This window comes from Schistocerca americana, chromosome 2 (genome assembly GCF_021461395.2).
Source record: "Schistocerca americana isolate TAMUIC-IGC-003095 chromosome 2, iqSchAmer2.1, whole genome shotgun sequence".
NCBI lineage: Eukaryota > Metazoa > Arthropoda > Insecta > Orthoptera > Acrididae > Schistocerca > Schistocerca americana.
The window spans coordinates 258,879,441-258,906,439 of NC_060120.1; the positions used below are offsets into that span (position 1 = coordinate 258,879,441).

The 26,999-nt window shown below is 42.0% G+C and overlaps 1 protein-coding gene and 1 non-coding gene across 2 annotated transcripts in view; one reads left to right on the forward strand and one right to left on the reverse strand.

The window, feature by feature from the left end:
* LOC124593941 (frizzled-4) overlaps positions 1–26,999 on the forward strand; it is a 468,332-nt gene that overhangs the window by 372,649 nt on the left and 68,684 nt on the right. The gene's annotated exons all lie outside the window — the stretch shown is intronic.
* Trnaw-cca lies at positions 11,860–11,931 on the reverse strand. Its single transcript has one exon. It is a non-coding gene; the product is annotated as a tRNA-Trp (tRNA).

The following is a 26,999-nucleotide window of genomic DNA, read 5'->3' on the forward strand; positions in this document are numbered from 1 at the left end:
GTTCCTGCATCGCTCCAGCAACCGAGCAAGGTGCGACAAAGTTGAGGTACTGCATTTGCATTCGCGACGAGCGGGGTTCAAATCCCTGTCCGTCTACCAGAGCTTTTCGTGGTTTGCCTAACTCGCTTAGCGCAAGTATAGACACGCACAAGTTCTTTCCCCATTCTTATTCATTCCAGTTCCGCAGGGTTCAGTATAATGTGCATTGCTTTTTTGCTTACATACAATATAACAGACTTTCCATTTAATGCACACCAAGAAGAAATAGCTCTTGTAGCACAAGGCACTGGTATCACAATCAATTCCTAAAAATCTGACACAGCAACAGAGGAAAATTTAAGTAATGTGATTAAAAGAAATATTGTCTGGTTTTCCGCAAGTGGTCTCTCTCTTCATAATAACAACAATATTAACAATATGCATACAACGATATTGACACATTTAAAGAATGTGCAAGAGGTAGTAAGGTTAAGGTAGAATCTTAGAAAAATTTTGGTGTACTTATAGATGAGAAATTAAATAAACTAGTTTCACGCCGTCTTAAGCAACAGCGTTCATCCATTTCAGCATTTCGTGTCGGCTGCACGTCTTGGAGAGAAACAAATCACTAACATAACATGGTTTGTTTATTTACATTTGGTAAAATAATATTTTATTTTACTCTCTCTTACACGCACAGAAAAGAGTGTAGGTTGCAGGTCACCACTTTGAAATACGTGAACAGTCCCATCACGTGTGTGTGTGTGTGTGTGTGTGTGTGTGTGTGTGTGTGTGTGTAGATATATTAAAAAAAATACAGAATATTTGAGACAGAAAATGTCAATAACAGAACAATATTGACGTCTACAAGTGTATGCTTTAAAAACAGGAAGTATAAATGAATTCGTACTGAAAGAAAGAAAAGCAACAAGGGATTGTTATTTATTTCTTTTATTAAAAATTAACGTCGTTACTAGTTTAGAACAGACAGGTTCATTTTCGGACAGCCATTCACATTTATTTTGTGCATTCTCATGGTGCTGACAACAAGCTACCGAGGGTTCAAGCTGTGGTGGAAGTTTCTTTAAGTAATAATACCTTGCAGTTAGGACGGACAGAAAAATGATAACTTTCTTCTTAGCAGTCCTAATGACGAGCTGAAAACAATATAATGGCCTTTGTAAGTGCTCAAAATAACTCTTGTGCTATTTACGTCGAAAAAACACTTGCTGTGTTTGCCGGTCTACCGTCTGCCATTTGAATGTTTAATTTTGCCGGGAACACCAAGTTATAAAGTAATATACTCTGACACATATTTTACAACTAGAGTAAAAGTGTTTCGACAAGAAGATAGGACGAGTTGTAAATAATCCAGTATCTGTTTAATACGGAGGTGTTTCCATAAGTGAAGCATCATTACCTACGACTCAAATGCTTACGGCAAAAAAAAAGGAAAGCGTGGAGTCTTTCGAGAGACGTTGCTTGCAGAAAACGCAGAAAATAGGCGGTCGGAAATCGAGTTAGAGCGAGAAGGATGCGTATTGTCGCCAGAAGAAAGAATATGGTCAACCATTCAGGACACCATTTCAGCTAGTTTACATTCCTGTTTGGGGGAACATTGGACATACGAAGAGGTTAACCGAGACAAGAGTAAATAAAAGATAGGCGACAAGTCTACATTCGGAGAAGCATGAGATTACATCTTAAAATAAGTAGAAGAAAGTACAAGCTACGGGAATATACCTATTGTACGCTTATAACACAAATTACATATTCCAAATTATGTATTACAAAACAGAGCGGAAGAGAGAGAAGTTGCATATGTAGTAGCCGACATACGGTCCTGGAGGTTGTAATGGGTGAGGCAATCAGGGCAGGAATGTGTGTGCTAGCTTGTGTGGACCTCACACGTTAGACGTTATTGTGAATAAAAAGTTTAGATATATTTTTTTTCGATCTTGTTCTTCTTGTCTGCTCTGTTAAAAGACTTCCACACTTACCAGTTTTCTTGATGGACAAGGGGTAATTCTTCAGATGATTTCCTCCAGGGATGATCTATTGAAATTGGCCATATCCCCACTTCCGGATGAATTTGGTACTCGTAATCCTCGGTTGCTCCAAGGAAGCAATTCTAGATTTCAGCCGGATAGTGGGTTTTGTTCGGATGTGGGTGAGCTCATGCTCCCTTCGTAAGCAGTTGTATCACATCAAATTGTCGGTGGAGCAATTCCAGCCAGGTGGTAGATCTTATCTGTAGATCCGCGATGAATCTCCTCGTTTAGTGCGACATCAGCTTGCTTGGCATGGCTGGGTTTATACGAAACAGAGAGGCCTATTCGCCCGCTGGAGGCAAACTGTCAGTGCTGTTGTTTTTCACACTTGTAGTTTAACACCGCTTATTTCAGCTTAAAATATTGTCTCTGCCTCTGAATTTCATTCTGGAGTCCACGTGGTGCTGCCTATATCTCAGGGTAGGGACAGTGGTCCAACAGCCTTCCTCTTCCTGCAGCTCTCTGGTAGCGTGCTTATTGTGGAGACAAACGCACAGACCACGGTTTTTGTGGGGTTAGGATTAAGTGAAGTCCAGGTATAGTATTCGTCGAACCTCTCTTTTAGTCGTTTATTATACACTGATGAGCCAAATAAACTGGGACACCTGCCTAATATCGTGTAGGGCCCCCGCGAGCACGCAGAAGTGCCGCAACACGACGTGGCATGGACTCGACTAATGTCTGAAGTAGTGCTGGAGGAAACTGACACCATGAATCCTGCAGGGCTGTCGATAAATCCGTAAGAGTACGAGGGGTTGGAGATCTCTTTTGGACATCACGTTGCAAGGCATCCCAGATATGCTCAATAATATTCATGTCTGGGGAGTTTGGTGGCCAGCGGAAGTGTTTAAACTGAGAAGAGTGTTCCTGGAGCCACTCTGTAACAATTCCGGACATGTGGGGTGTCGCATTGTCTTGCTGGAATTGGCCAAATCCATCGGAATGCACAATGGACATGAATGGATGCCGGTGATGAGACAGGATGGTTACGTACGTGTCACCTGTCGAAGTCGTTTCTATCAGGAGTCCCATATCACTGCAAAACGGCACACAATTACAGAGCCTCCACCAGCTTGAACAGTCCCCTGCTGACATGCAGGGTCCATGGATTCATGAGGTTGTCTCCATACCTGTACACGTCCATCCGCTCGATATTATATGAAACAAGACTTGTCTAATCGGGTAACATTTTTCCAGTCATCAACAGTCCAATGTCGGTGTTGACGGGCCCAGGCGAGGCGTAAAGCTTTGTGTCGTGCAGTCATGAAGGGTACACGAGTGGGCCTTCGGCTCCGGAAGTCCATATCGATGATGTTTCGTCGAATGGTTCCCACGATGGCACTTGGTGACAGCCTAGCATTGAAATCTGAGCAATTTGCGGAAGGTTGCAATTCTGTGGAAGTGAACCATTCTCTTCAATCGTCGTTGGTCCCGTTCTTGCAAGATCTTTTTCCGGTTTTCCGGTCGCAACGATGTCAGAGATTTGATGTTTTACCGGATTCCGGATATTCACGGTACACTCGTGAAATGGTCGTACAGGAAAATCCCCACTTTGTCACTACCTCGGAGATGCTGTGTCCCATCGCTCGTGCCGCGACTATAACGCCACGTCCAAACTCACTTAAATCTTGATAACCTGGCATTGTAGCAGGAGTAACCGATCTACCAACTGCGCCTGACACTTGTATTATAGAGGCGTTGCCGACCGCAACGCTGTTCTGCCTTTAAACATATCTCTGTACTTGAATACACATGCCTACACCAATTTCTTTGGCGCTTCAGAGCAGCTTCCATAACATCTGGCTTATAGAGAAGAAAAATGACGAAGAGGAAGAAAGGGACTCGAAATCTGCTGAACGAAGTATATTTCCCATCCTAAACGGCAGTGATGGGTGAATCATCTATTTTCGGGCTGAGATAAGTAGGCCGGATTCCCGCCGCCTGCCGATAACCTCGGGCCTACAAGTAAAAAGAAGAAGAAAAAAAGCGACCAACTAGAGAATGGACTCCGCTGTTGACGCCTGGCCTCCGCGCTATCTGAGTCCGCTGTGACAGTATTTTGAAACATGTCGCCCCGGAGTTTAGATAGCGGTCGGTCCTGAGCAGGGGAACCATTCAGCGCTTCTACAGCCTTTCCACTGGAGGCTGCGGCCCAACAAGGCAGATGCCAACGTCACTGGCTGATCGTTAAGCCGTCCTCACACGGGACGAGGCAGCTACCGTTGACGTGGACGGGACATCCGGCTCCACGAGATTAGCGCCGCCGTCACACGAGAAGAGCCGGTTAACGTCATTTGCGCTCTTATCCCTCTCCAGCGGCCGTTGTTGGCTTTATTTGGCCCGCAGACCACACAGTTCCTTTACGAAACTGGACGCGCGGAAAATAGCTGCGTTAACTCTGGCAGCGATTGTCGAAGAAGAGTGAAGAAAATCGCGAAGAAGAGTGTGGACTCGTCGATGGCTTGAGCAGCGAAATGCTGCTAGAGAAACACTACATAACGCCGTGCCACGACCTGACATACACACTAGTAGAAGTTACTTATTAACTCACTTGAATTTTCATCCAATTTTCTGTTATAAATTGAATATGGTCGAGGTATAGTGTCAGTATGCGCACGCATAATATCCGTACTCTTCATGTAACGTACTTCACCACATAGGTTTCAAGATCGCGATTCGTTTCTTAATTTAATTCGAATGGAAGAGAAGATTTTTTCGAAGCTGCTTACCATCACTGAGAAAGATATTTACCAGCAAATTACACACATGTGTCAGTCCATAAACGCAGAGATAGTTACGTATATTTTACAGAAAGTTTCATAATAGTAGGAACTTCCGGTGTCTAAATTGTGCGTACTTAGAGACGTAGACTGGCAGTCACGTTAAGATTTCTGCCCACTAAGGAAACATTTCATTCGTTAGCTTTTTTTTCAGCAAGAATTACAGCAAATGCATTATTGATAATTACAGACATAATATTTTGAGAGAATTCTTCTATTAAATGAATAAGAAAGACCCAGTATCTTTTAGAAAACGAAAGGTGAAAAAAAAGCCTGAAAAGAGATGGACGCGAACCGGAAAACTTTTTTCTTCCCAACTCCTAAATCGCGATGCTACCAACTGCGCTACAGATTCGACAAAGCAACTAGCCTTGCATAAAGACCGTATCTGCATGTCATGATTTGGTATTCAAGATGCAGACTGTACCAAAAAGACGCGCTGTTGATAGATCACCACCGCGCCGTAGAATTAAAACGGTATACTTTCGTAGAACCCAGGTTATGAGATTCAAATCATCAACTGCAGGAAGCCTTTACCTACAGATATGTAGTTTCTCGCCATTTTATTATAAAAAATTGTAGCTAAAAGGAAACATTTTCGAGAAATGCTGAATTTGCTGATGCTTTGAAACAGTTTACATTCATACCACGTACTCTGTGAGAAAAAAAGCAAACACCAGATACGATGTTTTAAGCCATATAATTTGGCGGTGCAAATGTTCTGCTTGTAATGTAAAACGATGTCACATCTCATTGGCCATTTTCCTCTCCATAAGGCAAAAATCTGACATACCAGATTCTGTATTTCACGCTCCGCAGAGTGGAATTTCACGCCACGTGCGGAACTTTATAGGTAGCAATGAAAGAACGCTCTATAGTATCTAATGTGAGAGGTAAACTTCTGCTGCTTGTCACATCTCGTAGTTTACGTAACTCTAGGCACTACTGTGAGGCGATATATAATGTCTCAATGCCATAATTCAAAACTGCCAGTCCACATTAAATATAAATTTCTCGTTTCACGCGCAGTGGGAGCTTAGTTGTAAAAGCTCCATTTGCTTTATCAAAAGACTATATGCCACTTTCACGTTTCTGTTTATTTCCTTTGCTGTCCGCCCAGTCGTTGACTTAGTTACAAAAACTTGATACAGACACTATGACGTCATCGTAATTTGTGCGCTGTGTTTATTACAAATTATTTTCGTACCGTATTATTGTTGCCGTGAAACAAGCTGATGTTACCCTCTGGGAGGATTTTAAAGATTGACCGCGCATGTGTCTGATGGACAAAGGTATCGGACTACAATTATGAATTTTGTGAAATTAATAGAAAAAAACCAAACGGACTTTAACCTAGGGAGTTAATGAAAGTGATAAAATCATAAGTGAATGAAAAAATTAACGGTCGCCAGCCCAAGTAGGCACATTAATTTGGAAATATACTTTTAAGAAAATTGAATATTGGTTATTGAAATTACTTTCTTTGAGATTTCCCTTTGATAGCAAACAGGATACAAACTGACACAGTGCACTCTGAAATGTGTGTAGCAGCAGTTACCAATAACGCACACATCAGTAAATTATAAGAAGTAATTTTGCACCAAGCTCATACCAATGACAGCTACACTCGAGAGCATTACTTAATCAATTACTGAAATGTTATTGCATGAAGTGCAGTACTTAATTTGGGCATTAGGGGCTTTTATCTTAACTGACATAAAAAAAAATCAACAAATATGAATAATCTCATAAATACACTGTCTGAGTTCCTCTAAATACATCAGTTTTCCTCAGCAACAGCAGCAGTTCAATTTTTTCTTAAGTGAAGAATGTGATGGGTATCCATAAACTAGTATAGTTTCTCTAGTCAACTCTCTCTCTGATTATTACAGTAAAAAAAAAAACCTAATTCAAAAATGATAATCATTCACTTCACTTGGAGTAGTTCATAATTTACTTTGTAAGACACTACAACACAACACTAAGCTTAATTAACTTCAAAAATGGAACCATTCATGATACAAATCAAAACCACACTATTTTTGAGAATGAGCTTAACTTATTTGCCTTTTTATCGCCTGTGAAGCAATTATTTTGGACAGTAATATTTTCACAATCTTGTACTGTATTCCTACAAAACTATACTTTGTAATAAACTAAGGATACTTTAGCAAACCACATTTGTGGTTTTAACTTTAACGTTTACTACTCCTTTTACATTAGACAAAAATAACTTTAAAACACTTGAATGCAAGAATTGTTCATTTAAATCAGGATACTCGATTTTGTTAGCACTTAGGTGAGGACCCTGCATAGCTCGTGATCAGGATAGAAAATATGGTTCCGGACGCAAATTTATTTTGGTGCTTATTATTCAAACCACAGACAAATTAACTGAGACAGATCCACATCCGAGGCAAATCCATTGTAAAGCAGCTTCCAATTGCCTCTCTTAGCACCGTCGAAGTGTACCGTGCTACGGCTAGCCACATACTGCGCACCGTTCACACCAAGGAGCCGTTTAGTTCGATCGCCAAAACCACCTTTTACATCGCGCCACGCCACTTCCGTTGCGGAGGGACTTCCCTGCATCTTTTATATATTACAAATACAAGGGCCGTAAGCATGAACCAGCTTTCAATAAACATTTTCTTTTTATGAACATACACGTATTATAATAATTTATCGTTTTAATAAATCATTTTGCATTTTTCATATATACGTTACAGAACTCTAATTTTCCTGTCACAAATCAAGGACTTTAAATAACAAAGAATGCACACTCCATAATTGCAGATACACAGATACATAACATAAACCTACTTCTTCGATATAAGTGTTACAAAGCAAACACATAACGGAAGAACAAGTTGGAAAGTAGGCCGAGGAATACAGACAGTCAGGATGTCGGCACACGGAGACTGAAAAGGAACGAAACAGGCAGGCGATCTACTTCGGCAACCGGTTGCCGATTAGCTGGCAACGCAGTTCCGCACAAGGGGCAACTCACGTGTCAGAAATGAGAAACTGCAGTTTTCGTGTGAGAGCGAGAAGGAGAGAGTGTATTGTTTATCGCACAAGAGCATCTTTCGGATACAGTCAGCATGTCCTGCACAGATTCAAGCTTAGAGTAAGATATAGTTCTCTATTATTATTTCACACTAATAAAAAAACGAAGAAAATTCTCGATTCATCCGTACATACGCAGAAGTGTAAAGTGCAAACTGTATATATTGGGTTCGTGTATATGTCTCTAGCGTCTCTCCATAAGTTTAATCAACACAATACATAACACAGACTTTAGTCATCAATAATATACTCTCCTTCACGGCTTACAACCATCTGCCAAAGCTGGGGTAATTTTTCGATTCCGCGACGGTAGAAATCACGTGGTTTAAGGACGAAATTTCCTTGAAAGTTGCTTGATAGAGCGGGAAAGGTGAAAATTTGAGGACACAAGATCAGGTGAATAAGGTGGGTGAGGAGTGACTTTCCAACTCAACCCTAGTATAGCGAATTTCGTCACTAGCAGAATGCCTGCGGGCGTTGTCGTGGAATAACATCACATCACGCAGTCCTTCTGGTCGTTGTTCCTGGATCGCGTCTGCAAGACGCCTCCGTTGTTGACAGTAAACGTCAGAAATGATGATTACGCCTCGGGGAAGCAATCCGTAGTACACCAGATGATGCAAAACACTATCTTTCGTGGTTACGCGCAGGTCTTTATACGTGGAGTTGCTGCTTTGTTTGGGCTCAACCAAAAAAATGTTCAAATGCATCTGAAATCTTTACTGCTAAGGTCATCAGTCCCTAAGCTTACACACTGCTTAACCTAAATTATCCTAAGGACAGACACACACACTCATGCCCGAGGGAGGGCTTGAACTTCCGCCAGGACCAGCCGCACAGTCCATGACTGCAGTGCCTGAGACCGCTCGGCTAATCGCGCCCGGCTGGGCTGAACCACTCCTTTCTTTTCATTTATGTTAGCATAAAGACACACCAGTAACGATACAGGATAGGAATGATCCGTGTTATTCACGAGCCAATTGATGAGGAGCAAGCAGAGATGCACATTTGGCCACCCGCAGATTTCTGTGAATTTGGCCGAGAGCATGAGGTAGCCATTCACCCGATTTCCGGTTTTTGAAACTTCCCCATCACATGCAAATGCCGCACAATGGTGAAATGATCACAGCTCGTCATATCTGCCATTCCTCGAGTACAATGCCGGGGATCATTGTGCATTATGCGTTTAAACGATCTTCATCAAAACCCGAAGCCCTTCCTGAATGTGGAAAGTCACTGATCAAAACGATCCTCCTTAAAACGAGAGAAACAGTTTTTTGCCGTGCTCTGTCCAATGGAATTCTCCCCATACACGACGCAAGTGTTTCTGGCTACCTCCGCTGCTATCATCCCTCTACTGAACTCAGTTCGCACTCCATTTTATAACGTCCACAACTACACCCTCGCAACCTCCAACTGACAATATGTAAACTGAAATAGCTACAGTGAACTACAAATCGAAAATAACAATCGATAAATAAATCTATAGGAACTGTTGTAGGAACATGCAAAACAGAAACGCTAATAACTTATGCACCAACCTAATAGCAACGAATGAACTATAACCGAGCGATTCGAAATTCATGGATTTTTACAGAACGAGTAAACAGTGCTACTGTGACTTGGTGCAGTTGACTTCTTCCGCCGTAACACATCGTTACTTTTATTTTGAAAACCCAAATATCTTGAGATGGTTTGCGTGCTTTTTGTGATGCTGGTTTGCGTTCGTTAAATCATATGTAGGTTAGCACCATTGTATTCATACGTACCGGAGAGATGGGGCTTTTCACTGTTCGTTTCCACTTGACAACGTAATTTTATTGAGTGACAGAGGTCGCTAGTCACACAAAGGAATACTATCGATGGTGTTACAATTTTCTGTATAATTGTTTCCGTTGACATACCGCTAATTTTATTTTAAACAATAGGTGTACACATTCCGCTTTCTCTGTCAAACCCTCCTGCAGTAGCCTCGGAGCATGTAGTTGCATAAAATGGGAGCGCTCGGCTTTCCCATAGAAAGCTAATGTTCACAACCTGCTTGTTCGTCTTCAAATTGAACCAATATGGAGCTGTGTTCGAGAACACGACGCAAGCCAGATCGCTTGAGAGCACGGTCGCCGATTCGTCGACAACTGGTTGACAACGCGTTGCAAGCGACTGACTACGGAGTCACTACGCAGTCGCGCCGTTTGAGGAACCCTCTTTAACCGGACCAGCGAGATACATGGGCCCTGCAACGAACTTTTGACTCACGGTAGCAGGCTTGTCCGCCACACTTCGGTAATGCTCGGCTCCATGGAGGGCCCACGGGAAATCAATATTTCATTGAAATGGTACCAACTGAAGGTCTTAATTTTGTCGTGTGCTATCGAGAACTTGCATGCATTTAAATGCGCATAGAAGAACTGTTAAACTCGTCTGAAATAGATACCCGCTCAACGCCAGAGACGGTTGCTGGTACTCGAAGACATGCGATCACGGGGTCCCGAGTTCGATCCCGGCTGGATTGGGGATTTTCTCTGCCCTGGGACTGGGTGTTTGTGTTGTCCTCATCATTTCATCATCATCATTATCATTCGTGACAGTGGCTATAATTGCACAGTGTAAAAACTGAACTGTGTGAAAATTGGGACTTTGTACGGGCGCTGATGACCACGCAGTTGAGCGCCCCACAAACCAAACAGCATCATCATCATCATCATCGAAGACCTGCAGTGTCACGAGCTGTGACGTACGCGCCACGTCTGTCTTCCGCGCGGGCCTCCCTTTGGAAGTGCACATCAAGTGATTCGTTGACGACCCGTTACCAATTCACGTCGGCAACGAATTGCTTTTGAGTCGCTCAGTGTGCGGAGGGCCTCGGTATTCACTCGCTTCACACTGATACGAAATACCCTCTGCCAGTTTTCCAGTACGGCTCAGAGACAGGTGTGACGGATACGAAACATCTCGGTAATCTACAGAGGCATGAGATTCGTGAGATCTGTGAGAGGCTGCACGAGATTAGATAAGATTTAAAAAAAAAAAAAAGCGAAATTCGTAAAGAATATATATTTCCTTTGCTTCTCTCTCTATTTTGCGAGTAGTTTAAAGCACTTTAGACCGTTACTTGCCACCTCTTTCTTAGAACTAATGGTCACCTTTTATTCTTTGTTTAATGAGAGCTACAAGAGAGAACAAATTCGTGTAACATGTGAGAGCTCGTACCCTGCGAAATGCGTACGTAGTAATCGATTTACAAAACTAAAAACTAATGACGCGTCACAGTTTTCTAATCCAGTCATTTCATCCCCTACCCTTCTTCCCTGCCTTTGTACAATCGTTGTATGAGGTCCACCAAATCGCCATTTCTGCATTGCTGGCTATTGCATGCTTGATCTGTGCCAGTTCCCCACAGCTATCAGGCGGTCATCTGTCAGTGAATCGCGGTAAGCCAGTAGTAATAAGTACCGCGTCGCTGCTTTATGCCCGTATGTTTATATTTGAAGTAGATGATGGCTAATTTTGTAAAACCAAGAAAAAAAAAACTAAATCCGAATGGCAAAACCAGCAGACTATATCGTGTTTCGCTCACTGCACCTCAGGTCGCTGTCGGCAATTGTCGGTAACACGCACATGGAAAGACAAGTGTGACGTGTGTAAACCATTTACACCCATTGCGAAGTAAGTTCTCCTTTTTGTTGTACGAAATTAATATTTTCAAAGTTTGGTGTCGTTTGTGTGTGTTAACCAGCGCTTAAGTGCATATAACTTGTCAGTCGTTACTAATCAGAGAGAAACCAATATTCTTTAACAATTACCAATGACGCTAACAAGTCACTTGAGGCCTATATTTCATCCTTACCGATTTAAACGGTCAACTGATTTAGAACAAATTTTGATGCTTTACAAGCTGTAGCTACGTTGTTTTACATTATAACAAATCTTTTGCTTACACGTTTTTTCTTCTCATTTGGTCATACGCAAGAAAAATATTTTGACCCCGACGTGATTTGAACACGCAACCTTCTGATCTGGAGTCAGACGCGCTACCGTTGCGCCACGGAGTCAGCGTGGGTGAACGAAGCTGCCGTTTCAAACTCACTGTGGAGCACATGCTTTTTGGATTTGTTTTCTCGGTTCTTCAATTAAATTATACAGTTACGTTGCAAAACTACAGAACAAGATGGCAACAGCGCGTTAAACTCTACCGGCAAACAACAATAAGAAAGTTAATCCGAGGTAAAAAAAAAAAAAAAATGGGTGCTACGTCAATTATTTCAGTTACACTGACTGTATCAAGCCATTCTTAAAAGTCGTAATATTTATTACTACGAGAGTAGCAACGTAAATGGGTTTTGCCTAGCCGAAATACAGTATTTCATATCCGCATGTAAGCTAGGAAATGCTACTGTGAATAACCTTCAGGAAGTTGTGCAGTAAATAAAATTATTAGAAAGATGTGTCTGCTTCGACGTTTAACATTGTCTTCAGACGAAAACTAAATTAAAAACGCCCACATTTTCGCTTATCAACTTTCCACTTAATGATTTCCGGACCACGGTTCCTTATCGTAAATTGGTATTTTCGCCAATCTCCGACATCCTTGACACCGTTTGCCATCTTCTCGGTGATACTCTACGTACCATGTATGTTCGGCAATGTCCTTTACGCGTCTCTTTAGGTTCCTCTTCTGTGACTCTCGTAACGATCCCTGACGAAAGCAATTTCTGTCAATACGTTGTTTGCTAATATAAGGGCGCCCTCTCACTCTTTCATTTACGCTATTCATGCAGGAAGAAAAACAGTTAAATTAATTAAGAGTTGCTGATGGAGAACGCAAGCAGCCACAAATGCTTTTAGAAGTGCATAACGACGAAAACTAGACTTGTAACGTAGTTACCTTAGGTGTTTTCCATTACTCAAGTCATCCGCGCGGCATTTAAGGTGACGCTAAATACTCAAATATATGCGGTGCGCAACGACATACAACTGACGAAACTAATACTGTAGTAAACCTAGCGCAGGCGTCTACAAATGGACATCATAGCAGTAAAATAAAGCCATTTTAAGAGTATTTGTTGCTGGCTGCTTTCTCCATCAACAATCCTTAACTGAAAAAAGAAATGGTTCAAATGGCTCTGAGCACTATGGGACTTAACATCTGTGGTCATCAGTCCCCTAGAACTTAGAACTACTTAAACCTAACCAACCTAAGGACATCACACACATCCATACCCAAGGCAGGATTCGAACCTGCGACCGTAGCGGTCACGCGGTTCCAAACAGAAGCGCCTAGAACCGCACGGCCACATCGGCCGGCTCTTTAACTGGAGCGTAGATAAAATACTATAAATAATATAAATTACAATTGTGAATATCGTTAGTGTTGAAGGATCAATTTCAAAGTTATGCATCTTGTGATGTAATGATGTCTCCCTTTAATAATGCGGTGCTGGCCAGGGGCGATTCTAGAAGTCGGTCAAGGGGAGGGGGGCTAATGGCTTGTAGGGGGTTGGGGGGGGGGGATGGAATATCGCTTAACAAAGGGACACCGACAATTGGTAATATTTGGTGCTGCTTGGTTTCTGGTCGGAGTTCAGGGTAAAAATGTGTCTACAGAATATGTGTGCCCGGGAAAATAATGCGATTTGACCCAGATGTCCGGCGATTTCGAAGTTTTTGTCTGGGGTCAGCAATTTAAGTGTTGGTGGGCATACCCGGCATATTTAGCTCTCTTGATTATTGTAAGTGGTACTCGTACATTAATGTACATCCATTGTATATTAATAAATAATAAGACGCCCATTTTAGGTTAAATGATATTTATTGATTTAGATAGTAAGCTATTTGCCGCTCTTATTCTTGTATTAAAATGTATTTGAAATACATTGCAACCTATGTTGTTACATAGTTATAAAAAATGATTGAATCTGTTGAAGTAATATATTCGCTGATTTCTGAAGTCATTTTATCCGGTGTAATATGATACTTCATTCAGGGAAGGGGGGGGGGGCGGGCTGTATCCCCCCCATATTCAACACGCACTCCATAAAAATTTCGATCAATCGCAAGCTGTTACCTTCACGCGCGTATGTATTCTATATAGAGTACAATTGCAAAGCAGACAACGTATATACTTGTTTGCTGATCTCGCCGTTGGGTACGCCAGTTAATTCAAACTGACCGCCATCAAAATTTCGTGTGCCCAAGATAAAGAAAGGAGTCAAGTACTCAACAAAGGACACAGAAAACCGTTAAAAGACCGATTTCACTCAACATTTTAGCATTTGACACAAACGTGCTGTCATAGTAACACTATTACACAACCAAGAAGACATGTAAATGAAAACATTACGTTAATTGCATAACAAGATGAATCAACCACAACGCAAGTTAAACAACACAAAATCAAGATTTTGAAGAAAAATGAAAAACAATACTCTTGACTCGCACCAAGACCAGGCAACCACTTTCCTACAAGTGTGTGAAACAATCTGCAATAAAAATGTAACGGCAATTCTGATACGTGTGTTGATCACAAGCATGTAATACGTCAACATTAACAGCCGTAAACGGATAAAATCAAACTACTCAGATGCAATGCAACTATTACACAGTCTGAATAAGCGAGTTTCCATTCTTAGAATCGGGCTGAGTGCCACAGTTAACTACGTGAGCTACAGGAATGACTGTATTGTTTTAAAGGTAAGACTGGAAAACAGTATAATGATATGGGGAGATAAAAGTTATGTTCATAAAATTTCATTCTTTCTCTGACGTGTATCGTATTATACGTAAATAGACAGAGTTCGCAAACTGGATACAAGGTATCTGTGAGTACTGATATTTTGCAATAATTTACCCAAGAGAACGGTGGCTAAGCTCCATTCTGCGCATCGGATACCAGATATATTAGCAGTTCCTCTCACATTAACTGCATCTGTGGCTGCTTGGTCATCATTAAGACATAAAAGAGAATACTGCACACTCATTGAAGTACGCCCAATCTACTAAATGCAGGCCCCCACAACCGCACGAGTGGTCGACTGTGAAGAGCGGACAAATTGAATAGCTGGGCGGAGGCCATTAGAGTGCTAAACTGATGCGCGGAGTTCGAATGTTTATACATCGATTTTGGTTATAAAATGCCTTCCCTTGAGTTAGGTCGCAAACATAATGCCTCATTTAAATACGTTACTACAATATACTTTTTAATTTATGAACAAACAGCAACTAGTCACTGTTTATGAATTTACCTTACGTACTACATGGAATTTGCCGTAGCTAAAAGTTATGTACTGGACCCCTAGCATTTTTCGTAGTTCATTTACGATAGATGTACGCAAAATGCATCAAAATACTCGAAGATTTGCCCACTATATTAATAGATATTTTCTGACTCTACCTTGCTTTAGATTTTATGACGAGAAGTGCGTTATATATGGCATAGTGCTTTGGCAACTCACGACCAAATTATCAAGTTTCAACCTAAGCTAGACCATGAAAACACTACCGATAAGACAACTTTCTTCAAAATGATCAGAACATGTAAAATGGTATTCTCTCGGTCGGAAGTCTTGCTTCCTGACAGCGTGTAACCATTTTTGTAACAGCTGTGGTTTTGAGAAAGTAAACCTACAAATAGATGCACAGACATTATGCTAATACTGTGTTACAAAAACATTTATTAAGCAAGCGCACTGACATACAAAACAACTTAAAATATTCACATACCTGTGAAATGTAATATTCGTTCCTTTCTCGAATTTATTTGTACAATTAATCGCTGCACAACCCTTCACCATTGTACTTCTTTTGATTGGAATGTACAGACAGTACAATTACGAGTAACAAATACTGTATGTACTCCCCAACAAATATACAACGTTGAATCGGGGTCTTCATAAACAACAATACTACACAACACTCAGACTACAACCACTATAATGGCGTCCAGCCGAAGGTTCAAACTATCCCGCGACTGCAGCGCCATCAGTGAGTCTAGTTATTTTTTACAAGGTCTTTGACGAAATGTGTGAACATTTGTTACAACTGTGTCTGTAACAGCCAGGTACTTCTACCGCTCAGCGATGCCCCAAACAATGGAAATTAAAAACAGTTGCAGCCCACTCGTTCCAAAGATATAGTTTACAAATCGATGTATGGAGGCAAGAAAAGAAGGGAGGTGGCACTACAGACTTACGCTGTACGTTGTTTTGAAGCCAGGGTGGGCGCCATTTTAAGTAGCCCTAAACATTAGCACACTACTGTTTACTAGCGCTTCTTGTTCATTATATCTGTCGTGTGCGCGCTTTAACTGTTTTAAATACTAAAAATTATAGAGCTTACATGAATAACATAGTGTCAGGGAGGCAATTTCGAACGTTTTTCTGTTGTTGGATGTATATTTGCTCTAGTAATACGATACAAGTCAGCATGACGTCACGGGAAGTGTCACTGCGATGAACCTAACGTTTTGGGTTAGTTAACATGGCGGACACCGGCTTCAAGTTTCTGACGTAATGTCACCTCTTCTTTCTTTTTTACCTCCATGTGTTGATACTTCCTGTTGGTGTATAATGTAGGCCTACCTATGGCCTAAATGGTGATATAAATATCTTTGTATGCTGACAGATTCATAAATATTTTGCTGTGATTTACTTATGGAGCAAACAACTTTATATGACTTCATAGATAATGAGTGATGATATGAACATGGTATAACAAATTTACTTAACATCTTCCACTATTTCAATGCGAATAGTGATATTTTCGTGTTATTTCCTGGGACTTTTCTCTCCAGGACTGTACACCAGTGGACATGAAGATTATGAACAGCTACCATTCCAAATTAATGTTGCACTATGCCCCTAAGGAAACATAATTTTTCTTGTAAAGCCGTATCTTTACATAAGTATCGCAATCCTGCCGGCCGGGGTGGCCTAGCGGTTCTAGGCGCTATATTCTGGAACCGCGCGACCGCTACGGTCACAGGTTCGAATCCTGCCTCGGGCATGGACGTGAGTGATGTCCTTAGGTTGGTTAGGTTTAAGTAGTTCTAAGTTCCAGGGGACTGATGACCACAGCAGTTAAGTCTCATAGTGCTCAGAGCCATTTGAACCATTTTTTTTCTTCCAACACTCAACGTATTTCTTTATCTTATACCTATATTTCTCTATTTTGTGAACTATGTTGTATTTATATTGCCAGTTAACGTGTTATATCTTATTTAATTCTACAGTCATTAGGTTTTTCCGACCTAAATAACATCATTCATCTATTACTTTCATCATTTCATTTCCTGCTCCGATTACAGTACTTCAGTATCATCTGATTTAGTTCAGCCATATTTCATTGGCCATGTTTTACTTATGTTTACGCTCATCTTATAGCTCTTTTCAAAGACGCTATCTATTCTGTTCAACTGACTGACTTGCACATCATCGAAACGTGTTCCTCCCCCATGAACTTCAATTTCTTTTCTAATTTTTTTCTCCATCAGTTACAGCTACTTCCATCCGTAGCAATAAGTTATGCGTTTGAAACATACCAAGCCGCAACGTGGTTCGAAGTTCCCGTTAAACTGTACGGCCCCCTACAACAGGTTGCCTAAGCCACTTCGAAGGTCGGAGGAAGGTAGTGGCATACTATCTCGAACAGGACGATGCCTTGCAAAGCTTCGCTGTCTTCGAACCAACATTCGGTCTGATGACAGCTTTACTTAACAAATTCTGAGCGACTCGGCCACTGTAAGTGCCAGCCAGCACTTGAAATTATCATGTGCGGATTTTCATTGCCCGGTACACAAAATTCCTGCTGTGACGTAATTATAACAAGCTAACAAGATGTAACCGTGAACGCATTTTGAACAATACATGTATGAAAGAGTTCCATGTGGTGTGTGCTGTTCCTGCGCGGTCCCAACTATTCATTGTATTATTAATGCATTATGAGGAGGCGTAAAAAATGAATTCTAATACGTGATACCAAAAGTATTTGTTCGTTCCTTTCTGTTCAGCCCGTACACAGTGTACATCATGTGTGATATGCGTACACAACTTGGTTTCAGTGTGTTCACCGCTTCGGGGTGTACACATTACCCGCTGACTTCCCCGGCCAGCAGCCAGAACCGCGTGAGAAGCGGCGGCCGGTATACATTCCTACCGTCACAAACCCAGGGTACGTCACAGGCAGTTAGGCCCGCGCAGGAAGGCGAGGCGTCAAGCCGGCCGTAATGCAAACCGGCGCTCTTTTGTGCCCCGGAACAAACCGCGCTTTGTTTTGAGGCCGCCATTGTCCATCCGGAAACCTACACCCGTGTTCGCCGGAACACAGGCCGTCAACAGCCTCCAATAATAGAAGTGGGTCTTGCAGCCCAGTCAAACGCGCCGCTTTTTTCAACGCCGTCCGCCAAGGCGAGAGTAAAACGACAATTCGGCGCTACGCTTGAAATCTGTATCCGTGTTTTTATCTCTTGTTACTGTTACGGAACGTAACACAGGTCGTATTCATACTATCGTTAGTGTAGAAACGGTATTTATAATTAAGATACTGGTGGTTTTTGTATATTTTTATAAAATTTGGTTTTGTCGCTCAATTGTTGAATGAGTCGCTGAACACAAGTTACCGCCATTCAGCACGTAACGACAGTTCCATGAGCGGAGACAGAGCCATCTGTTGGTCGCTGGCGGCTATCATTCACAATCGCGGAAATTAAAGAAAGTGCTGCGCTCATTCAAAGAAGCTTGATGTCATTACGTCAAACGGCTAGGAAATGTTGACAGCTCTCATTATCGTTAATGATGAATTACAATGTACAGCAGAGAAATCGACATTATTTTGCCTTCGCTTTTTTTATAGTAATAGTACCAGGTGGCGATTTATGGGTGTATTATGAGTGGTTGAGAACCAAATTGGACCAACTCCGCTTGGAACAAAGAAATCGTGTCCTAAAATTTTTGGTTCATTAAGAATTCCTGGAGATTTAAATTGATTTTAGAATCTGCTTAATGACTAGGACATAGTTTAACTTAAATTTTGGCACGCGTATGAAATAATTTACTAACCACGCTAAACAATTTACTTAGGAACAAGAAAAAATGGACTTAGTTAGCTCTGGTTGTGAATTTCAATTTATTAGCTGGAGCAAAAAATTCAATTTACGCAGTGTTTTTAAACGGTCAGTGTGTTTTTTAATAGCTGTAACACTTTTAATATTACAATACAGATTTTGTGCCTTTTTCCACATTCCATATCAGCACAATTCAAGTCAATCAGTGCACACATATTTATCATTTTCATCTTCTTCGTTTTTTACTGTAACACTTGTCGTAGTAGTAAGTGGGAGGTTCTTGAGGAAGTAATGGTGAATTCGTGGTGTATAGGGCAAGCGATACATCATGTCCTTATTCTTAACTACAGAGATTTTCGTTGCATTCTTTACAGGGGCTCCTGAATGACCGGTGACGACGATAGTAACGATCGTTCTCCACCCTTATTTTGCTTAAGATTACCTCAAAGAAAAAATATCTTCATTTAGAGATTGCTTGATAAATATTTGGAATGGGGAGCCTTTCACCACTAGTAACCACCTTACGTGTAGCCAGCTGAAGGCTCGACCATTAACAGTGCTTTTTTTTTTTTTAATTTAACCTTGAAATGTGGAATATACCGCTCTGAGGATTTGAAAAGATGGACTGAATCTTCCAGTGTGTAGACATGTAGCACCATTTTGGTTGCAGATTCAATTATTCCAAATCCAGAATCAGTTGGGAGAAACAAATGACCAGATACCAGGAACTTGTGCTCTCTTACATTCGCTGAAAAACCTAGGTCATAAACCAGCTTCAGAAAAATGAGTAGCATTTCTATATTTTAGTTCTGTCGGCAACAGCAATCAGAATATAAAATGGTATGCTTGTCGTTGGAGTCATTATTCTTTGACTGCTTCTTCACATCAATGACAAAATACTGAGATCTCCTTACACCACTTGCTTCGTCAGCAACATACATGTCAGTACTGAAGCAATGGACTTCCAAACTGTACATGTACATGTTTTTTTTTAGTAGTAAGCCGATGGGGTTGTAAAATGTAAGGCCTCTTGTAGATCAAATGTGCAAGCGTAAACACTGTTTGAGGTTTTCTCCTTGTCAGTGCGGAATGTTGCTCTAGGCTGCTCAGCTCTCCAAATATGTTTCTTCTCTGTAACAAGGGTTTATTTCTCACCTATCTGCTGCATGGACATTCTTTTCTAAAGCACAACAGAGTCGACAAGTATCTCTGTTAGGAGGCTTAAAGTGCAAATTAAATTTGTTGCTGAAAATTTTGTGACATGTTTTCTCTTTTACTCTTTCTGTTCCCTCTGATTCAATTTTTTTTTCCAAGTAAAGGAGGTACATTTTGTGAATTGAAAGTTCAGGATGCAAATACTTATTTATAGGATTATCTTTCCTAGAATAGTGACTACAGTATGCCAAAAAAGATTTTATGTATGAAATTACACTGCTATGATTTATCTTATTGCCTAGAATAGGTTTTTCACGGTTATCTGTGATATCGATATGCAAGGGTAAATACGACCCCAGCTGATTTGTATCAAGAAAATACTTCTTGCAAACAGTAACATTTTCTACATTTGCCCGAAGAGTAAACTGATCGGTGAAAGTTTTTGCTCTTCCGCTACCATCACGATAGCGGGATCTAAAGCAGTAATTTTATCTTGAAACTCTTCCATTGGTCCGTGTTTGCATACAAAAGCAACAATATGGGATTATGAGTCCGCCGTGATGAAAAACACTTTTGTTATTCATTCCTAAACTGGTTTGAGCGACAAATGTCGCCATCACCAGTGGGTTCTTTGATTATAAAACACGCAGATATAGCATACTTATAAACCATTATAAAACTTATTACGTGTGTACTGTTTAGTTCCAAATATTGCGTCTGTGAATAAATGTGCCATTTTCACACACATGCTCCACAGGATAAACAGAACTCCTCTTAAACCAGAAAACTACACACAAGAATTAAATGTAATAAAACAAATTGCTGTTGAAAGCGACTGCAAAACAAGACACCATAAACAAGCTGATCGGTCACTGCTGTGGTCGCCCCGGGTACTGCCTGCACTGAGGTTGAACTCTCACCCGTGGTCGGGTGGGAGATCATTTCAAAGTCTGGCAGGCAGCGAAAAACTTTCCGTGGGACCGATCGTAGGGCCTCCCCGGTTCGTTTGACGAACAGATTTCGGGCGTTATCTGTGACTGGCGAAGTCTCTGAACCGGATGCAATGTCCCTGTTACAGAGGAAGCTTCTCGGCCCGCAAGGTCTGGGCATTCACAGACGGTGGGTTTACTGGTAATTGGGAGCTCCAACGTTAGGCGCGTAATGGGGCCCCTTAGGAACATGGCTGCCAAGGAGAGGAAGCAATCCAGTGTGCACTCCGTCTGGAGTCATTCCGGATGTGGAAGGGTGCTTCCAGATGCCATGAAGAGTACAGGGTGCAGTCAACTGCAGGTGGTGACCCATGTCGGTACCAATGGCGTGTGTCGCTTTGGATCGGAGGAGATTCTCTCTGGTTTCGGGCGGCTAGCGGAAATGGTAAAGACTGCCAATCTTGCTTCCGAGATTAAGGCGGAGCTCACCATCTGGAGCATCGTCGACAGAACCGACTGTGGGCCTTTGGTGTAGAGCCGAGTAGAGGGTCTGAATCAGAGGCTCAGACGGTTCTGTGACCGTGTAGGCTGTAGATCCCTTGACTTGCGCCATCGGGTGGTGAGTTTCCGGGTCCGCTTAATAGGTCAGGAGTCCATTACAGACAGAAAGCGGCTACACGGATTGCGGGGGTTGTGTGGAAGGGAGTGGGTGGATTTTTAGGTTAGAGGGTCTCAGGAAATCGTAGAAAGGGCGTCTGTCTAAAAGGGGGCAGGTAAAACACAGTAAGGTAGTTGTAGAGACGATATGTATTGTAGTTGTAAATTGTCGTAGCTGTGTTGGGAAAGAACCAGGGCCCCAAGCCCTAATGGGAAGCACTGAAGCTCAGATAGTTATAGGTGCGGAAAGCTGGCTAAAGCCGGAAATAAGTTCAGCCGAATTTTTTTCAAACGACCTAACAGTGTTCAGAAAGGCTAGATTAAACACAGTTGGTAGTGGAGTATTTATTGCTGTCAGAAGTAGTTTACCTTGTAGTGAAATGGAATTAGTTCCTGCGAAATAGTTTGGATAGAGGTTATACCTGACAATTGGACTAATCTATTAATTGGATCGTTTTACCGACCCCCCCCCCCCCCCCCCCCCCGACTCAGGTGATGTAGTTGCTGAACAGTTCTAAGAAAACTTCAGTCTCATTTCAGATAGGTACGCCATTCATACAATTATAGTCGGTGGCGACTTCAATCTACCCTCGATATGCTGGAAAAATGATACGTTTAAAGCCGGCGGCAGGCATAAAACGTCATCCGAAATTGTACTGAATGCTTTCTCAGAAAATTATTTTGAACAATTAGTTCATGAGCCCACTCGAAGCGTAAATGGTTGAGAAAGCATACTTGACCTCTTAGCAACAAATAATCCTGGACAAATAATGAGTATCGTTACGAATACAGGGATTAGCGACCACAAGGCAGTAGCTGCTAGGCTGAATAGCGTAACTCCTACAACCATCTAAAAGAAACGTAAAGTACATCTATTTAAAAAAGGTGATAAAATGCTCTTAACGCCTTTTTAAGACACACTCCACTCCTTCCGATCGAGCGGATGGACATGTACGGGTATGGATACAACCTCATGAGTCCATGACCCTGCATGTGAGTAGGGGACTGTTCAAGCTGGTAGAGGCTCTGTAATGGTGTGGGGCGTGTGCAGATGCAGTGATATGGGACTCCTGATACTTCTAGATACGACTCTGGCAGGTGACATGTACGTAAGCATCCTGTATGATCACCTGCATCCATTCATGTCCATTGTGCATTCCGACGGACGTGGGTAATTTCAGCAGGACAATGCAACACTCCGCACATCCAGAAGTGCTACAGAGTGGCTGCAGGAACACTCTTCTCCGTTTAAACACTTCCGTTGGTCATCAAACTCCCCAGACATGAACATTATTGAGCGTATCTGGGATGTCTTGGAACGTGCTGTTCAGAAGAGATCTCCACCCCCTCGTACTCTTACGGATTTATGGACAGCCCTGTAGGATTCATGGTGTCAGTTCCCTCCAGCACTACTTCAGACATTATTCGAGTCGATACTACATGCTGCGGCTCTTCTGACTGCTCGCGTGGGCCCTCCACGATATAGGCAGGTGTACCAGTTTCTTTGGCTCTTCAGTGTATAATTAAATGATGTGAGTTCATTGTCTAAGTGATATGGTAAAAACTGCTTACCTGGTGGTATGAAAAAGTATTATACCTTACAAGTAAGGTTCCTGCAAAACGTCAGTTGCTCACAAGATAGAATAAGTTGTTTCGCTAATGTGCTTGGCGTTAACGGAACTCTAATCTAGCGCAAGGTGCCACACAAGCTGTTACGACGTACCGCTCGCAATATTGTATTACAAAACAAGGAAAACGCTGACACGGATACAGCTGCCCGTCTTTATGAAACATGGGAAATGTTTCAAGTGAGAACAATACGACCGTCTCGTGATGATTTGGAGCTAGGGGTGCGTTTTCGCCAGTGGCAGAGCGAGAGTTGTGGCACACACTGATGTAGGGAGCCAGAGCAGGAAATCCGCCAGCAGCGATACTGGAGGGGTGCAGCGTTACTGTTGGCTGTGGCAGGAGGTTCTGGGCGCTGTTTGCACAACACCCACAGTCGGGCGCGCCACGCGCGATGTTTATCTTGACGGATTCGGGCTGTGGATGCATCTCGGAGAGGCGACTACACAAAAAGAAGAGGGGTCAGCTGTCCCCGAAGATGGAGGACCTGGGCGTGTGTGACAGCTGAAGGCGGGAAGTGGCAGATAAGCCGGAGCCCGCCTGCTACCTGGCCAGGCGAGCGTCCCGTATCCCCTTATCGCTGGCGTCCGACACGAATTATTAAAAACTTCAGTTGACGTATCTTTCGGGCTTGAATCTTTTCTATCTGTTTCTCTCCACCATTTTTTGTTCTGTTCGATCTGAATGCTTTTAGGTTTAATGAAAGCCATTAAAGTCCCAGAATGCATGTGTCCTCGTGAAACTCCCTGACGGACTGAAACTATGTCGGACTGTCGCTCAAACCTGGAAACTTGCTTTTCGTGCGTAATCCCCTTACCGGTTGAGCTATCCAGGCAGGACTCCAAACCGTCGCTCACGGCTTCAATTCTGCCAGACCTCTCTTCTGGTTTCCAAACTTCCCAAAAGCTGTCTTGCACCCCTTGGCGGCCTAGTATAGTGGCCGGCCGTGGTGACCAAGCGGTTAAAGGCGCTACAGTCTGAAACCGCGCGACCGCTACGGTCGCAGGTTCGAATCCTGCCTCGGGCATGGATGTGTGTGATGTCCTTAGGTTAGTTAGGTTTAAGTAGTTCTAAGTTCTAGGGGACTGATGACCTTAGAAGGTAAGTCCCATAGTGCTCAGAGCCATTTGAACCTAGTATAGTGGTCGTCAACTGCGGCCCGAATCAACTATTGTGTGGATCTCAGCCGTATTTTACAACAATATGCATCTCGCAACTTGTAACACCATTATCGAATGTAAGTAGCTTATACAGTGTTATTATGTGTAATTAACTACGAAGTGATTGTTCTGTACTAGTTAAGATCTTTGAATTGTCAGAGGGAAAGTGGAAGTTTATGATGTATATATTGTAAAGATTAGATAATATTTAGAAATAATGAAACTTCGTAAAATATGTATGCTCGTAAAAGAGAAATTGTACTTTGAATACTGGTTCACACTTAGGGAAGTTGCATTATATAAGGAAATGGTGTAGGGGCTCCGCACGTGAGAAAAGGTGGATTTGGCGGTCAATCTGGGCGGCAAGAGAGAGGGCACATTACGCAGTCAGTAGCCAGCAGTTGTACAGTCAACACCAAAGGTGCCAAGTGAGGCAATCGGAAGCCGATTTATGTTGAATGTTGTTATCAAAGCTACCTGCTGAACAGGTGGTGAGAAAGGCACGTATATTGAACTATGTTGAAAAGTAACTTGCATTGATTAATATTATGAACTATTTTCTGAAATTGGTTGAGCTTCATATTTGACTAACTTGTGTTAAAGCATTTAAACATAAACTATTGCAAGTGGAGCTAAAAATTTAATGTTATTAAATTGCAGTTGGTGTCCGAAATAATTTCAGAGTTTGCATGTAAAGAAAGTAACAGTTTATGGATCCCCACAGTAATCTATTCTCAAATTGAAATTTCTTTGCTATTAAAATTAATCTGTGACATTGCTAATAATGAAGGCATAATAAGTATAGGTGTAGGATTATTTAATTTTATTTGTAGTATGTATGTGTTAGCTGAAATCAGAACTCTTTCCATGTCCAATTTCAGTCCAGTGTGTCTTTAGTAACATCTTAATGTTGAATTAGTACTGAATCAATTAATGATTGCAATAGTAACTTTTATTACTGTGAGTGAAGTATTATTTAGTTGTTCTATGTCCGCTGGTTTGTGTAAAAGCTATCTATTGCTATCCACTACGTAGTTCGTTCTTTAGTTGTGTGTATCCATTACACTACTTAAAAGGAGCATAAACGAAAGTCACTTCAGCAATCCATGTTCATTTTTTTAAACTTAATGTTTTAAAGTATTATGCCTAATTTGGCTGGCGACCGTCGATTATTTCATTTGTATGCATTTTATTACTTTCATTATCTCCAAAACTCGGTCTGTTAGTCTTTTTATTACCTGCCATAGAAACGAAAATACTTTTCGATACCCTCTGCCCATTAGGTTAAAACACGGTCAAACTTCAAAAATCCTACCAGAGCGTAACGCTAGATTGCAATAGAGCGTTATACTTCACGCGAACTTGCAGTAATAGTGTTAAAAGCTAACAGCCGAAACCGAAAACGTCAACTAACGTTAAGAGCTTCTTAAGAGTGTAGTTTTCCTCCTCAGTAACAAACAAAAATACTTATAGAGGCAGTAATGTTTTGAGACGTGCCTAAATTCAATTTACACTGGGGAACCCGGCATGAGCTGAGTAAAGTTGGCCGCTTACGTCAGAGGCACGAGGTGTAAGTAGCGCGGTCGATGGAGTGTTGGGAGAGGTGGGTGGGTGGGTGGGGGGGGGGGTTATGATTTATTGTTTGTCTTCCAGTACTGACAACTCACGGACGCGCCATGCCTACAGATCAGCTGCTATGGTACGTGTTTCACACGGAAGTAACATGGATTGGTGAATGCGCGTTATTGACGGTCATCAAGATGTGTACTTAAGAGGGCTGTTAAAAAAATTCCAGAACCTTATCTACAAAATTTTTCTACGCTTACCTTGTACTTATTGTGCATGGTGTTCTTCGAAATATTTTCCTCCACAATTGATACACTGCTCCCAATGTCGTCTCCACTTTCGGAAGCAGTCTTGGTACGCCACTTGATGGATCGCACGAAGCGCCATATGGGAATTTTCTTCTATGTAGTTTGCTGGCCCACTGTGAAGATTGATCCTTGGTCTCAACATCATAACCGTAGACCCACGTCTCATCACCAGTTATGATTCTCTGAAGGAACATATCGTTCTCATTTGCGCGATCCACAGACTGCGAGGTCTGTCTACAGGATTTCTCGATATATTCCAACTGAAATGTTACATTCTTCTGCAATCTCTCGGACACTCAGTCTTCGAGTGGCACGCACAATTTCGTTGACGTTCCTTACAAGAGCGTCGTCTGTAGACTTCGAAAGCCTTCGTGAACGAGAGTCATCTTTAACTTCCGTCCGGCCCTTTTTAAACCGTGTGAACCTTTCGTAACGCCGTAGGCTTCGTGCGTCATTTGGTGTGTCAATATTAAGGTTTTATTGAGTTTCACGCAAAATTTATTGCAGACGCCTTGCTGGTCTAACTCTGCCATCTCGAAATTCCGAAACAGTGCGACACAACGTTCTACACACTACAGCACTGAACAATAGCTACAAGACATAGAGCGATGAAACTTCGGCAGTTACTCATTAAACACAGTCGTGTGCCGAGATGCCACCCGT